This window comes from Sus scrofa, chromosome 3 (assembly GCF_000003025.6).
Source record: "Sus scrofa isolate TJ Tabasco breed Duroc chromosome 3, Sscrofa11.1, whole genome shotgun sequence".
In the NCBI taxonomy this organism is placed as follows: Eukaryota; Metazoa; Chordata; class Mammalia; order Artiodactyla; family Suidae; genus Sus; species Sus scrofa.
The window spans coordinates 50,642,157-50,657,408 of NC_010445.4; the positions used below are offsets into that span (position 1 = coordinate 50,642,157).

At 36.8% G+C, this 15,252-nt stretch overlaps 1 long non-coding RNA gene across 1 annotated transcript in view; it reads right to left on the reverse strand.

Moving 5' to 3' along the window:
* LOC110259973 overlaps positions 1-14,906 on the reverse strand; it is a 171,553-nt gene extending 156,647 nt beyond the window's left edge. The window contains exon 1 of the long non-coding RNA XR_002342516.1: positions 14,641-14,906. This is a non-coding gene — a long non-coding RNA (uncharacterized LOC110259973). The remainder of the gene's footprint in view (positions 1-14,640) is intronic.

Here is a 15,252-nt window from a genome sequence, read left to right on the forward strand (position 1 = left end):
GGATACTTTTAAGTGAATGGTTGTGTTCTTCATCTTCAAACTTATTTGAAACTGTATTCCATCTTAGATACTTTCCAAGAAACCCTACTTAATGATCTGTTCTCTCTGCATCTTCTTTTCCATCTATTGATTCCTATACCATCAAGTCAGACAATGTAGACATGATCCAACAGAACTAATCAATTAAATTTCTTGACGAAGGAGAAAAAGGAGGAAGAGAAGGAGATGAGAAGGAGGGAAAGAAAAATGTGATTGCCTTGTTGACCTCAAGTAGTAAGTAAAATATTGATTTTTCCTCTGTTTTTCTTTTGTTTGTTTGTTTGTTTGTTATTTATTTATTTATTTTTTGTCTTTTTGTCTTTTTAGGGCTGCACCCAAGGCATATGGAAGTTTCCAGACTAGGGGTCTAATTGGAGCTGTATCCACCAGCCTACACCACAGCCAAGCAACACAGGATTCGAGCTGTGTTTGTGACCTACACACAGCTCACAGCAACACTGGATCCTTAACCCACTGTGTGAGGCCAGGGATCAAACCTGCAACCTCCTGGTTCCTAGTCAGATTCATTTCCACTGCGCCATCATGGGAACTCCTCCTCTTTTTAACATTTTTATAATTTTACAAAGATGCTGGGAGAATCTACACACTTATCTTTAGGAAATATTTCCTTTAGGAAATATTTATAAGGTATCTCTTAATCCTAAAGTCTTGAAAAAAATGACTTTAGGGGAATTGGCTGATTTTCATAATCTTCTTGGTAATTTTCTTGCATCCCCACAAAGACAGACTGGGCTGTGTTTCATAGCTCACACCTGGCTTATGATGTGCTCCACACTTGATGGAATTGTTTGGGATCATGAAAATACTGACAAGTCCTTGGTTCAAGAAGTATTAAATCCCGAATTAAACTGATGATTCTGCTTAAAATTATAGAAAACAATGGCAAATGGATCAGATCTCAAGCTATCTGACTAAAACTGCAGCATTCTTTCTCCTTTCTTCATGATCATCATTTTTCAGGACTTCTGTGAGTATTCAACATCTCCTAAGTTCTCCCAGCCCAGTGCCTGGTTGTCTTGTATGGACCAGTGTCAGCCAAGTTCCTCAGTTAAGTTGATATGAACTTGAGCAAACTAATACAACTTGTTTTTATCCCCTATCCCATAATTGTAAACTTTTTCTTCTACAGTTGGAGGGATTCAGTTATTCTTTAAGAGGTTTCAACAGGATATAATTAATATATTATGTTGTTTAGAACTATACATCCCTGCAGAATATAGCCTTCAACAAGATTTAAGCATTTACCATTTTAGGCTTATTCCATCTATTGTTATTATATTAACTTAGCTTGATATAAACACTAAATCACAAACTCTTTCAAAGATTCCTTATTTACACGGCTTTTAAAGGCCTTACCCTCATTGTCTTAATAAGGAATAATAGTATTTAGAATTGATTACTCAGAACAAATACAGAAAATAGTATTTGTGAAGAAGTAAAAGACTTTAAAATTTGGACTTGTGTTACTATTTAATTAAATGCCTTTATTCATGCGTAGATTTAAACAGTGTGTTTTGAGTATGACTAGGTTTCAGGAACTGACAATCTTGTAAGAATAGTAAGAGTGAAATACTAGGGAGTTAGTTGCTAACAGTGTTGTGGCAGAGCCATATGCCCTGACGGTGTTGCTGGAGCACAGGGAAGTCAGACTTGCCCTGCTCCTGTCTCAGGATCTTGGTAAGGCTCGGGATGGGATCACGAAAGTCTTCAATTAATCTGGGTCTGGATGAACACACAGAGATTGGGGAAAACAAACTGTCTGGGATAAGGAGTCAGCCATTGCAAGTAGAAAAATTCAAGCTCTACCACTTAAATTGCTATTATAACTTGGACCAGTTATTTCTCTGAGCCTTTTTCTGAAACGTACAATGAACATAATGATAGTATTTACCCCTTAAGATCGCTGTGAGGATTAAATAAGTTAATATATGTAAAGTGCTCAGAAGAGCATCTGGGCATTGTTAGCATCGCATAAGTGTTCACTAATGCTATCCTGTACGGGAACCTAGATGGCAACTAAGAGGAGAAGAGAAAATAAACAGGAACAAGGCCAGAAGAGTGAGTGGGAGGTGGATCCTGGGAGAAAAGAAGCAGAATGTCATGTTACTGAGTTCAGACTTTCTTCTGAGGGCACCAGGGTGCTTAAAGTGTTTGAAGAGGGGCTCACCGTCAGTTGTGCCCTTTAAAGATATGAGCTAGGCTGTAGTGATCAAGGTGTTAGAACTGGAGGTAAGGAGTAGAGGAGGAAAAAGCTATAGCAGAGTCCTCAAGGATCTGGTGACGGCTGAAACCTAGATCAATGGTTGGAAGATGGAGATGGTGGAATAAATCACAGAGAATTTGCTCTTAATTTTAAACATAGGCTAATATATGTGTTTCCCTCTCTCAGAACAAATTGCCGTAATACTACTTTATTAGATATTACTACTAAATACTACACATGCGTTCCCTCTTTTCTATATTATAAATTATTCTTATGGGTTTTGCTGAGGAGAATTTGTTACATGCTAAAGAATATAGTTGTCATATATGTAATTTTTGAAGCACAATAATAAAATAAATGACTCTGAAACACTTGACTTTAGTAATTGATAATTTCATAGCTTTCCCCAGCCAAATCCATGTTTTTCTTTTTTTCTCTCTGAGAGGTAAAGATGATCTTGAATTTAAAATAATAATAATAATAACTTTCATTTATCATACTTAGAGATAGCCCTAAGTAATATATCATTTATTTTCTTTCTGAGCTTCTTAATATATAACATATGATTTTCACCTCTTGCAATAAAGTATACTTTGTAACTTTCTAATTTTTCTCAACACGCTGTAACTAAGATTCACCTTTCTTGCATGTGGCTCTAGCTTGCTCATTTTCATTGCTATATTGTATTTCATTATGTAATTATAGAAAATTTAATGCATTTATTTATTCAGTGAGTGAGTTATTTTTGGTCTCACAAACAATGTTGCTATAAACATGTTCTTGCATGTTAATCCATGCATGTATGGGAGTTAACTTCATAATGCCAATTTGCTTTCATAGAGGTTATGCCAATTTTCACTCCCATTGGCAGCGGAGTTCCTGGTTTTTCCGTATCTTTGCCAACATTTGGCTTCATTTGATTTTTAATTTTTTTTCTTGACAACCTGGTGGCTGTAAATGGTATCTCATTGTGACTTAATTTACCTGATTATTATGGGGGGTCAAATGTCTTTATACACATTTATGGATTCTTTATGTTTCCTCTTCTGTGAAATGCCTGTTATTTTATGTTTTGCCCATTTTCCTATGGATTTTTTACATGGATCTACGAGATTTTCATATCTTCTGGATAGTGATTGGTTATTTACATGGCTAATACCCACTCTCAATTTGTACCTTTTCTTCTCATTTTTAATCTTTTAATGAATAAATGTTCTTGATTTTAATGTAATTATCAATCTTTTAAGTCAGTACTTCGTGTGTCTTATGTGTGAATTTTCTCACCCTGATACCCAAAATATTTTCTATTTTCTTCCAGAATTTGTAATGCTTTTCCCTATATGTTTAATTTTTAAGTCGTATTTAACTGATGTTTATCTTCATTATTTTGTATGCCTAATGTATGCTAGATTCTATAACTGGTACTTGAGACAGCAAAATAAAATGTAATAAATTATAAAAAGGACACAATGCCTCACTTCAAGAGAGAATAATAGTGAGGAATAATACTAATTATGCCCTGAGTTTGCATGGTACTCTGTTAATTAAACAGCCCTTCATATAACCAGAGATCCACCATATGAACTTTCTAAATGTGTATCTTATAATACTACTTCCTTGTTTACAATGCTCAATGTTTTCATATACTGTCCAAAAAAGAATTTAAACTCCTGTTAGCCAACACAGTCCTTGCTAATTTAGCCCCTCTTACTTCTTCAGATATTACTGTACCCACTAGCCCTCTTGACTACTCTTCCAGACACACTGAATTGCCTGGAGTTCAAATGTGCCATCTTGGATCCTTTCCTCTACTATGAGGGTGATAACTCAGTTAGGAGGCTCCTGCAATTCTAGACAGTGATGTTAAGTGATGACTTCCCAATTTAGTAGGCATGGGATTGTGATGAGGACATGATTAGAGAATTACAATGAAAACAGATTCTGCAGGACTTTGGGGCTAAGTGGACCTAATAAGAATGAGTGAGACAGTAAGTAGATGAAAGTTGATTTCATCATTTTCATATAGTAAACATTCTGATATGCTAAGAAATGTTTGTTGAATGAATGAATGAAAAAGTAGATAATCATAAAAACAGCTCTTTAATTTTGCAATTCAATTCCTTCACTATAGGTTTTGTCAAGTCTGGTTATCCATAGAGGTATTTTTTTCACTGTGTTCCTTGTTTGGTAAATCTGTATGTAGCCATTTTCAAAAGTTCAATGTTTATAATAAAGTAATAAATCTATTAGAAGAGAATTTTTGGTAAATTAATTCTATACTTACATCACCAAAGCTAATTATTTTTTTAAAATTCTTGATTGTAAGCTTTATCATTCAAAGTATTTATTGACTTTTAAGATGCAATTAAACCATAACTTAAAACTACTTTTTACTTAGTCACAGGCTACTAATAGCTTTAATAAAAGAAGAATATCAAGGTATAAATACAATTTCATGATTTCACTAATGATTCTAATTATTACAGACATTATCCAGTACTAATGACTTTGCAGTTCTTTAGGTGAATCGAGTACTTAGAAATTTGAACTAATAAAATTGCTTCTTATTGTATATTCCTTTAAATCATATGTTTAGAAAACCTTTCATATTTCCTTCATACAATTTGTGTGTGCATGGGAAAGAGACAACTCCTTTTTAAATTATTATTTGGGCAGAAATTCATTCAAATGCTCCCCGATGTGCGAGATATGTGTTAGCACCTCCTGCTTCTTGCAGCCAATGGCAGTCCATATTCTTCTAGGTGCATTGCTGTACTTCATGGCCCACTGAGCTCACAGGAGAGCCCATTTTTGAAGTTATAGACCTTTTTCTCATCAACATCAGCCTCAGGATCTGTAAGATTCAGTTGGTGTCCTTTCTTGCTAAAGAGCTATGTCTAGGTGAGGTCACTTCCCATTGAGTTCCTGACCTCTTGCTGGCTTCCTTTAATTGGAGAGCCTTGGATCTCTGCCTTCATGCTCCCCATACTCACGCCCTGCTGGGTAACAGCACCACCCTTGTCACTGTGCTTTTCCGGCAGAGACCCCTTCACAGCTCTCCTCCACCCACATCGCAGCCTCTCCTCATACACCCACACTGAGGGTTGGTGTGGGCAGGGCGCCTCTGCAGAAACACATCTTTTGTCTCTTTTCTAGCTCCGAATCCTTTACACAGAGTCCAGCACTTCTCACACATCTCCTTTATGGAAGTGCAGAATCTTAGAAATTGCATGGACTTTGGGGATAGATAAAACTCTTCCATCTGTGACTTTCTTAGCCCCAGTTTTCTCAGGACTTTATGTGAGGATTAACAGTTTATTAAGAGTAAGCGTAACATTTCAATACAGAATGAGTGGTAAATAAATCTAGATAATGCTCCTGCCCGGGCCTAGCCTCACTCCTTGAAAAGAACTGTGCCTTTTGCTCAAGGCATTTTGGTCTTTCCCAACTTCTTAATTGATCAATGAATTAATGAATTTTACCTTCCTTGCTTTTGATTTCTGCTCTTCTGCACATAGTATTAAAAGCAAAATATGGACTCAGATGGTTGCATCTTATTAAATCATTTAATGCGACCCTTCATTATTTCAAGTTAAATCTATCTACATTTGCCAAGTTTTCTAGACTTTACGTTGGCCCTGCCACCTTGTGCATCATCATAGGTTCTCCAAGACTTTGAAAACTGACCTTAATTCGCTTCAGTTCTGTGGAGACTTCCCTCAGTTTTCTCAGTTACAAGTCAGTGCTGTGTGGTTGGTTTTCTGTTTTTAGACTGAGGATCCTCATGAGTGTCTTCTTGGGGGTGCAGGGAGGGTAATTTCCCTTCCAGCCCCACCCCAGCAGTAGAGGTGGAGAGATTCCTTTTAGGTTAGCAATCTCCAACTTAGGTGGCTATTATTACCCTACCTCGGAGAGGGTGGACGCTAATACGAAAGCCTATGGTATTTCAATAGGCAGTAACTGATACCTTTAGATAAACCTCTGGATTCCTCTCCCTGAATGAATGTCTATTGTAACAATAATAAGATACCTAGGTACCAATATCTGGGACAACCCTTATCTATTTATCCATCCATCAATCCATTCTTTGAATAATTATTTGTTAAGCAGTCTTGCCAGGATCTGGGTTTGGCACGTGATAAACTTTCAAAAAATATGGATAAAAGAAAGAAAAGATTTTTAAAAAGGATAAAAGCTGGCTAAAATGAAGAGTTGGGAGTTACTACTGTGGCACAGCAGGTTAATGATCTGGCCCCGTCTCTGCAGCGGCTCGGGTCACAACAGAGACTTGGGTTTATAACAGAGGGTTCCAGATACAGCATTGCTGCAGCTGTGCCTTAGGTTCTAGCTGTGACTCGTATTCAGTCCCTGGCCTGGGAACTTCCATATGCTGCAGGTGTAGAAAAAAGAGAAAATGAGAGGTTAAAGATTCTGTGTCTAGGTCTGATGTTTTTCTCTCAGTAACCCTTCCTGACCTCCTTACAAATTTGTCCCAGACATACAGGGCTCTTCCTAGGTGCTAGTTCCTTATTCTTTTGCTCTACCTTCCCTAGACACAAATGATTTCTCCTAATTTTGCTTTTGAAAAGTCAATCACCATTTTGGGCAAATAAAATTGCTTGCAAAAGGACTGACACATTTAGGTTGGTATTGAAATCCAAAAATGAATTAGTGGAAGAATTCTCTTCATTACTGGTGGCAGTAGATTATACTTACTGCAGACACTTGAATAGAGATTTTCATGCCAACACTCATTCATTCCAAAAAGTAGCCTTCATGTGGCACCTTTGTGCCAGGTACAGATCTGGAGCTCCTTCTCCAACTAGAAGACTGGAAATGGGGGGTATAGCCTATTATCTTGTTAACAAGAGATCATGAGCTCTAAAGGTTTCCTATGCTTTTCTACTGATGTCATATACCCCACCCAGTTTCTGAGACCTTGGATGGTCCTAAGAGCCCTTGTAGGAAAGTAAACCACAGGCTACTAACTTTTTTCTGTATACATTCACTCCCCCACTCCTGTTCTATCAGCCTTATCAGATTGAGTATATTCACAATGTATAGTGTAAATGTATAAAGTTTCATTTCCTGCTAGTCTTCACTTGACTTATTCATTCATATTAGGGCACATGGGGTCATTCTAGAAAGGTAGGCCCAGAAGATGGATTTTCTCATCCTCCACATGTATTCATTTGTGAAAGATGAACTGAATGTCTACATGTGCACTGTTCTGAGAGCCTAAATATCAGAGCCTATCAATAGCACCATGAGAGAAACAGTCATTACTCCCACTTTTCAAATAGGGCAATATACACACACAGTGAAATTTCACAGTTTGTCTGAGATCTCATCTCCTGTGAGTAGCAGAGCTGGACTTCAATTCCAACAGCAGAACTCCAAAGTTGAGGTCACTGTGAATAGGCTACACTGCCTCCAGGTTAAAGACAGAATCCTTGTCCTGATGGAGTTTATGTCTGTGACTGGAAGGACCAACATGTGACTTGGAAATGATGTGTGGTGTGGGGGATGGTGGAAAGATTTGAAAGCATAGTGTCGGAGTGGACAGAGAGGATATTTAGTCTAAAACTTGGAAGGTGATGGGAGGTAAGTTAACCAGGAAAGCGCACGTCTGAGGGCAGCTTTGAAATGACAGAAAAGAGGGAAACATGGGTCTTTCCCAAGTCGTTTTCTTCAACTGAGTGGATTGTACATAGTTTTTTCCTCCATGGATTGAGAATGCCAAGAATGGAAGTTATACATTGAGGGGGGAAAGTTCCTTTGGAACAAAAATAGGACATTTTTTTTTCCTTTCTTCCAAAAATAATGTCTGCTCATTTCCTAAGTTTTTTATTTTCTTTTTTAAAATCTAAGACCCTGACACTTTCAAACTACTCATGTTGGGTCTAGAAATGCGAGGCATTCCATCTTTTTCCTCACCAAAGGCTGGAAGCAAAGGGTAATGTTTATAGAAAGTTATAAAATCCTGGAAATGAGGATTCGGTATCAAATTACCAGCTTGCCCTGAAACATCATGCTGCTCCAGTTATTCTAAAGCAGGTGACTGCTGGATACAGATGCAGGCTTGGAGCCATCATTCTAACCCACACTGTTAGTGGGTGGATTTCATTTGCAAAAAGTCGCTGTGTCCCATCATGCTTGGAAACCTAGAGCATGCTCTGTATTCACTTTGTGGCAGTTGCCTGTACATTTTAACAGCATGCAGTGCACAGAGGGGATGGGTCCTGGGTACATTCTTCCACATATGAATAAATAATGTTAAAGCTAATAAGATCTCTGAGAGAAAATGATGATTGTCTTTAATCACTAACCTTAAGCAGCCGCGAACCATATTATCAAACACCTTCATTTCTTATAAAACTATCTATCACACACAATATAGACCTGATGAAAAAGAAGGTGGAAGTAATCAGGACAGAATGCCAATTACCTCATTACTTGTCATAGCACATTGTAACTGGAAATTGCTTCTTTCAGGTTCTGTTTGCTCAGGCAATTACAATAAACTCTCTGCTTGACATGTTGTTTGCACAGATGTAGTGCATTAATAAACATGAGGGCTAATCTGAATTATTGAACCAGCCACAATAATTCCAACAAAGGATTTATAATAAGTCCAAGAAAGCTGAGGTATCACTGGAATTCCCTGTAAGCAACACTGACATACTTTATCACATGTAAAATCCTCAAATTTAATGTACAGTACTGGAATATGTCCCACAGGTATTTTCTATTTTCGGTGGCTCTAAGTCCTGAGCAACTGCCATTATGAAGGAGATTCAAGACGGCCAAGGTAAGTGGCAATACCACAGTCTTAGAAGGAATTACTGCATTTGCTGTGTAGCATGCCTATCTTGAGCCCTTTGAACCCAATTTTTTAAAATCTAATTTTATTTAAAAGCAAAATGTGCTGTGGCAGTAACAAAACATTAAATATCTTGGCATATCATGGAAAATGTACGATTGTCTAAGGAATGGAATGAAGGACAGTGGACCTTCAAACATAGGAAGGCTTATTGAGAAGAGTTACCTATCATGGCTAAAATACTGACTCATCTCTCAGAACGAAGGTCAGGTAAGCTTTTCTTCATCTAAATGGAGTTCACCTGAGTTCATTTCCCCCCATATATGTTTCTTATTCAAATACATAATTTTAACATCAAAAATACATTCACTTGAACAAAAGTGTGTGCCTCATCAATTTCTACCATACAGAGGCTGGATTTTAAAATAACTTGCTTTTTGCCATGTGAGTAATGAATAGAATTAGAAATAGACATGTCTTCAGAAGAGAATCCAGTGCATTGCTCATAATGATTTCATGGGGCTTATTAATGCTACCCACTGTCATTGAGAGCATGTCCCTTGCTTTTGCAGTTTGGAGCAGGGCAGGGTTGACAAGCTCTCTCCAAATGGACTCTTTGGGGTTGTAGAAGGGACAAGATCTTGTCAGCGAATAACCATAGCAATTCTAAATTCTTAAGCAAAGGCATACTCACAGAGGGGATCCCCATCCTACTTCTTCATTTCCCCCTACCTGAAGCAAGACGGCCAACTTTCTTGTTTCTCAGTTTCCTCTTATGTTCAGTCTCCTTTGGATGTCCTGTGATTTATTGATCCTAATACTGATGCAGCAGGATGATTGTGAATCCGAATCAGAGTACCAGCAAATAGTCACTCGAGGGCCATATACCTACTTACAGAAGGAAACAAGGCTCCCACCCCAGGCTTGCTCTTCTAATGAAGGACAGGTCTCTTTCCACCTCTAAACATGGCTCAGATGTAGGCGACACTAGCTACACTATCACTTGAGATTATCCATTCATCTCAGAAAATTATTTGGGAAGATTATGTATCTTTTACTTGGTTTTTTATTTCTCAAACATGGAAATCAAAAAGTAAAGTAAGTGGGCTTTTTCCCCTTAAAGTTGGCTTTTTAGGCTTTGATCAATAGCTACATGAAAATTAAAGTTTTGTCTGTCAGACTTCTCTTAATTGAGACCCACAAATTCATAAAAAAGTAATCAACTCTCACTTTGTTTTCTCTCAGTTACAAGTCTACCTCTGGCCTCTCTTTCTCTCCCTTCCTCCCTGCCTCCCTCTCACTCCCTCTCTCTCTCTCTCTCTCTTACTCATTCCTGGCAACTTGACTCATGCCACCCCACCCCCAGCTGTATGAAATGCTGCTTTGCTGGGACAGAAAGTACCTTTTATGTGGCTTAAAAAGCAAATGTGAATCAAGATATCTCAAACACTAATGGGATATATTAAAGCAATTCAATTATTTTAATCTCTTTCCTATATCATGAAATTATGTAGAACAATTTCATTGAAGTGTTGCGATCACTGTTGAGACGGCGATTGTGAATTGTTACACCAGCAAATATTGAAGAACATAAGTGCTGGTGAAGTTCTATTGCGGTCTATGCAAGTGAGGACCAGAATGACACCAGGAGGGAAATTTCCATCATAATCAACTTATTCATTCTGTAATAACCTCCTTAGGAATCATGCTTCAAGATTATAATGTTCTATGATTAGTTTCGGTCCAAAGTTAATGTTGTTCTTTGAGTTAGTGTTTGCTTTACTCAAGTTATAAGACATTCTCACATAAAGGAAGAATACTTTTAATTATAAAATAATTATAAAAATAAATTGAATAAAATAAATGAACAATAGGTTAAAGGAAGATGAATTAGACCATTTACATACTACATAGGGTAAGTCTCCTTTGAAAGACAAAATACATATGAAAGTTACAAGTCCAGAAAGCCAGGACCCATGAAACAAAAATTACTTTTTAGTTAATTTTAACCATATAATTCCCAATCCCAGAGAGAAGATTTTTCTGTATTACCTTTAACTTATTGAAAGGCATGGATGCATAGTTGTATGTACTTAACATATATGGTGGGAAAGGCTAGGTACCCCTTATTATTTATCATTGATTATATTTTACTCAAGTGAATATTCAAAAGCAAAAATATAAGCTGTGTGATTTTTAATGTTATAATATCAACTACGATTTAAATTATAGAAAATCAAAGCTCAGAAACATTTTAGTCTTTATGCCACTATTAACTAATGCAATTTAAGGATATGTTTAATTAGAGTGTGTTAATATGATTACAAATAACAAAATTTCATACAATATATACAATTTTGGAGTTAAAGCATTAATCCCTCTTCTTTATATCAGATATCGGTAACAATATTTATTCATATTTTAATTAAAATTATATCAATATCAACATTTTATCTTGTGTCATGTATAAAAACATAAGCATAATTTTACATCAACAAAGATATACCCATATCATTTATAAAAGTAGGGCTAATAAGTGAAATCCATGGGAGATTACAAGTTACGAAATTAAAAACAAGCAGACAAACAAAAACACTCCCATCAATTCTAGTTTAAATTCAAGCCCAAGGATAATAATGGGATATAAAAGCATTCATTTATTTCCTACAAGATAAATTAAATAGTGATTCGGTGTGGACCACTTACTTTGTACTTCATCATTATTAAAACCTGAGGAAATCTGTATGTGAAACTTTCAGAGATAACAATATTAGCAAAGTCATCCCGTCACACACAGGAATGCATATTGTATAACAGTTGCAGAAAATATTTTGTATACAATATTCTGTATACCCACATATTAGCGTGTGTCCTTATAACATGCTAGTCAACTAAATAATATTCATTCCCTTCCTTTACACTCCAGCTTAATTAAGATGGTTTTTTTTTTTAAAAAAAAAAACAATTTTATAGTAGGTTTTTTTTTTTTTAGTCGAAAGGATATTTTAGAAATTAAATATTATCTTAGGTCAGTTACCTATTAAAACAGTGAAAGCTAAAAGTGTAGTCAGAAAAAGGATGGTGATCAAAACGGGTCAAATATCATAAAACGAGAGGGTATGCAGGGAGCTGGGACCAGGCATGAACCACACAAAAGTACTTAAGAGCAATAGATGACTCTGAATTATACCCAATACAGCACCACCGTCTTCATGCTATTTTTATTTCCACTAATTTTTAATACTTTTTTTCTCATTATAAACTCATGATATATCCAACTGAAATGGAAAATTGACATTTCCGTTTAGCCTAGTTCCTTCCTCAACTCTTTCCACTCTGGATTCAATTAACCCCAACCTAGAAACTCCCAACACTTACAAAATTACAATGGAGCATTGTATAAAAAGGCAAGGAAAAGGAAATAGAAAGTATGTTCCTACAGTTTAAAGAATCTATTAATTAAATTTTAAAGACATTGAAGTTTGAGAAAATCACATACTTTAGAGAGGTACCAAATCTTGCCTAAAATTCTTTTCACAGTACTCTTTCGAAATGTCACCTTATATCACTATTTGATATCACTCACAGGGAGCGATGAAAGTAATGAGCTACAGATAGCAGTTTATCCAAGTTTTTTTACTTAACAAAATATTAGTTTAAATGCACTTTTCTTTTCAGGAAGAAGCGAACTTCAGATTTCAAATAAAAACTATCATTAGCAATGCTACTGAAGAAGGCGAGATAGTTCTTGATTTCTGATCCCACTTTGAAAAATCATGAATCATTTGTGGGAACTTTCCCTCTGTGTTGCCTTTCAAGGACCTGAAAGCTCTCCAATCCTTATTCAGTTAATTAACAATACATATTGATTACACATGTTGTGAAGATGCCATCAGTTCATCCCAAACACTTATGCTGTGAGTGTTATTTACTTTTATATCCTGCATTTTTTTTTTTGAAAAAAAGAGTTGATGTGCCTTTCTGTGGCAAAATTCTGAGTTCAAAACATGAAATCAGCAAGTCATCAGCCCTTTCTATTTCAGCATGAACCTCCATCCTTCCTAGGACAGACTTGCAAGTATCATTGGAAGACAATGCATTACCCTTTTTATGAGCCTTATCCACATGGTAACCGCTGATGTGGCGCTTGGATTCTTCCCTCACCCAAAAGTGGATCAAGTTGGTCACATGAGGGCCACTCATCTTAAGGATGCTGTAATCGCATTGCGCATAACTCTTTCCCAGATCTCTATCAATTTTCACAGGGCATATACTCTCAGGAAAGCAAAGCAACTAGCTACAAAAATCAGAAGCTCACAGCTTTTATTTACCTTTAGGATTTAAAAAAAAAAAAAGCCAGAAAACACAAACAAATCTTTCTTTTCCTAATCCAGAAACACTCTAAGCAGCCTTTGAAATATGTATAATCAACTCTGTTCCTATTTTTTGTTGCTGCTGTTCATCTAAAAGAATAGGTGTGTGGAATTCCTATCAAAGTGGAGTTGTGAACATGAGCATTTCTTCATCTCAGAGTTCATTTACTCCCTTGTGAGAAAGTAGGAAACACAAAGAGAGCAGGAGAAATCGATGAGGTTTTGCATTTCCTGGAGATGCTAAAAGACGACTGAATCAGGATGTGTGTTGATAGACGCCAGCTGAGAAAACTGACGCTGGGGGGGACAGTGTGAGAGGCTGTCAAGACCATGTAGGGAGTGCCCTGCAGTATTGACTGGGAGCTTTCAGACAGTGTTTTAGAGAAAGTTGCTGGCCTTTACTCCAGCAAGAACACTCAATACTAGAGAACTGGGCAGATGGAAATCTGAGAACTTGCTGTGGGGGAGAAAAAAGTAAAAAGATTCAACACTTCACCAGACTTCTTTTAAGGCTATCACTCTCAGAAAGGCAATGACCTAAATGTCCTAAATGTCAGCCATCCCTCCTAAGCCCACTGAGCCACTTCCACCAAAAAAAAAAAAAAAAAATCAACATCTATGAGGTTGGGCTGTTCTGAGGGGGCGTTCTAAAGTGAAACGATTTACAACGTCCATTGATGAGGGTTATTTCAATCACAACAGTAACAAGAAAAATGGAACAGGCAAGAAGCAGGGAATATTCACATAATTGGCTGCTCTTCTGATTTTAGACCTAGCATATTTAGACTGTGCTTCTATTTTTTCCATAATTAAATTACAAAACAGTTTCACCTTCAAAAACAAATTCATTGGGAACTATTAAAAAATTAAATTTGGAAGCTAGGAAATTCAGTAAGTTATGCTTTTTTTGAGGAGACCTCTGACAATTGTACCAGTGTCTACATTTAAGTGAAAACCTATGGCTTTTTCCTTTGTTTAATAAGTGGAGTGGCATCAGTTTCTTTCTTTCTTTTTTTTTTTTTTTCTTTCCCCCCTCCTATACTCCAGCCATTAAAAAACAGCAACAAGAATCAATCATTTGACACAGGACAGATAGTAAACAAAACTGGTCTCCACTGAGAAAACTCCAAACCTTTCCAGCAAAGAAACAGACTGAAAATACTGCAAGGCAGCAAGCTTACCTTTGTACGTATTCTGTTCATCTTAATATTTCACGTGCTAAAGTAGCAGTGTCCTGTGAAACTTCCCCCCTTGGCAGAACTGCATGAACTGATACAGATTCAAAGAAAGCAAATAGCAGCTTTAACCAAGAAAAATGTGGAAAAATCCAAGAATTAAAGTGCTGTTATTTCGATTTGAGGAGAGTACAGTCTATTTCTTAGAATATGTGACTCAGTGCATATTTCTTTGTCATTGTTTTGAGGTTCACTTAACCATAAAGAGGAAACATGACCACAAAAGTGGAAGGGAGCTCAGTGAAGCATGGCTGGCTTGACAATAGCTTTCTGCAGGTTAGCCAAATTTAACTGGCAAAAGCTCGCCCAAACTCTTTTGTCTGCTATATTTGCACCATAATGTCGGTCTCTCTTCCCGCGTTTCACAGATCAAGTCTGACCATTTATCCCTGAAGATGGAAAAAGTCATTTTTGGTCCTGTCCATGAAAGTTACTTTATACAGTATTGTGCGAGCCTGCGACAAAAGATACAAAAGGGGAAAGTGCCCTTCACATGGCCACAATTAGGGCTTCTGTTTCCGCTCTCCTGCCCTTGTCAAAGCTTTGATTTAGTTTTCC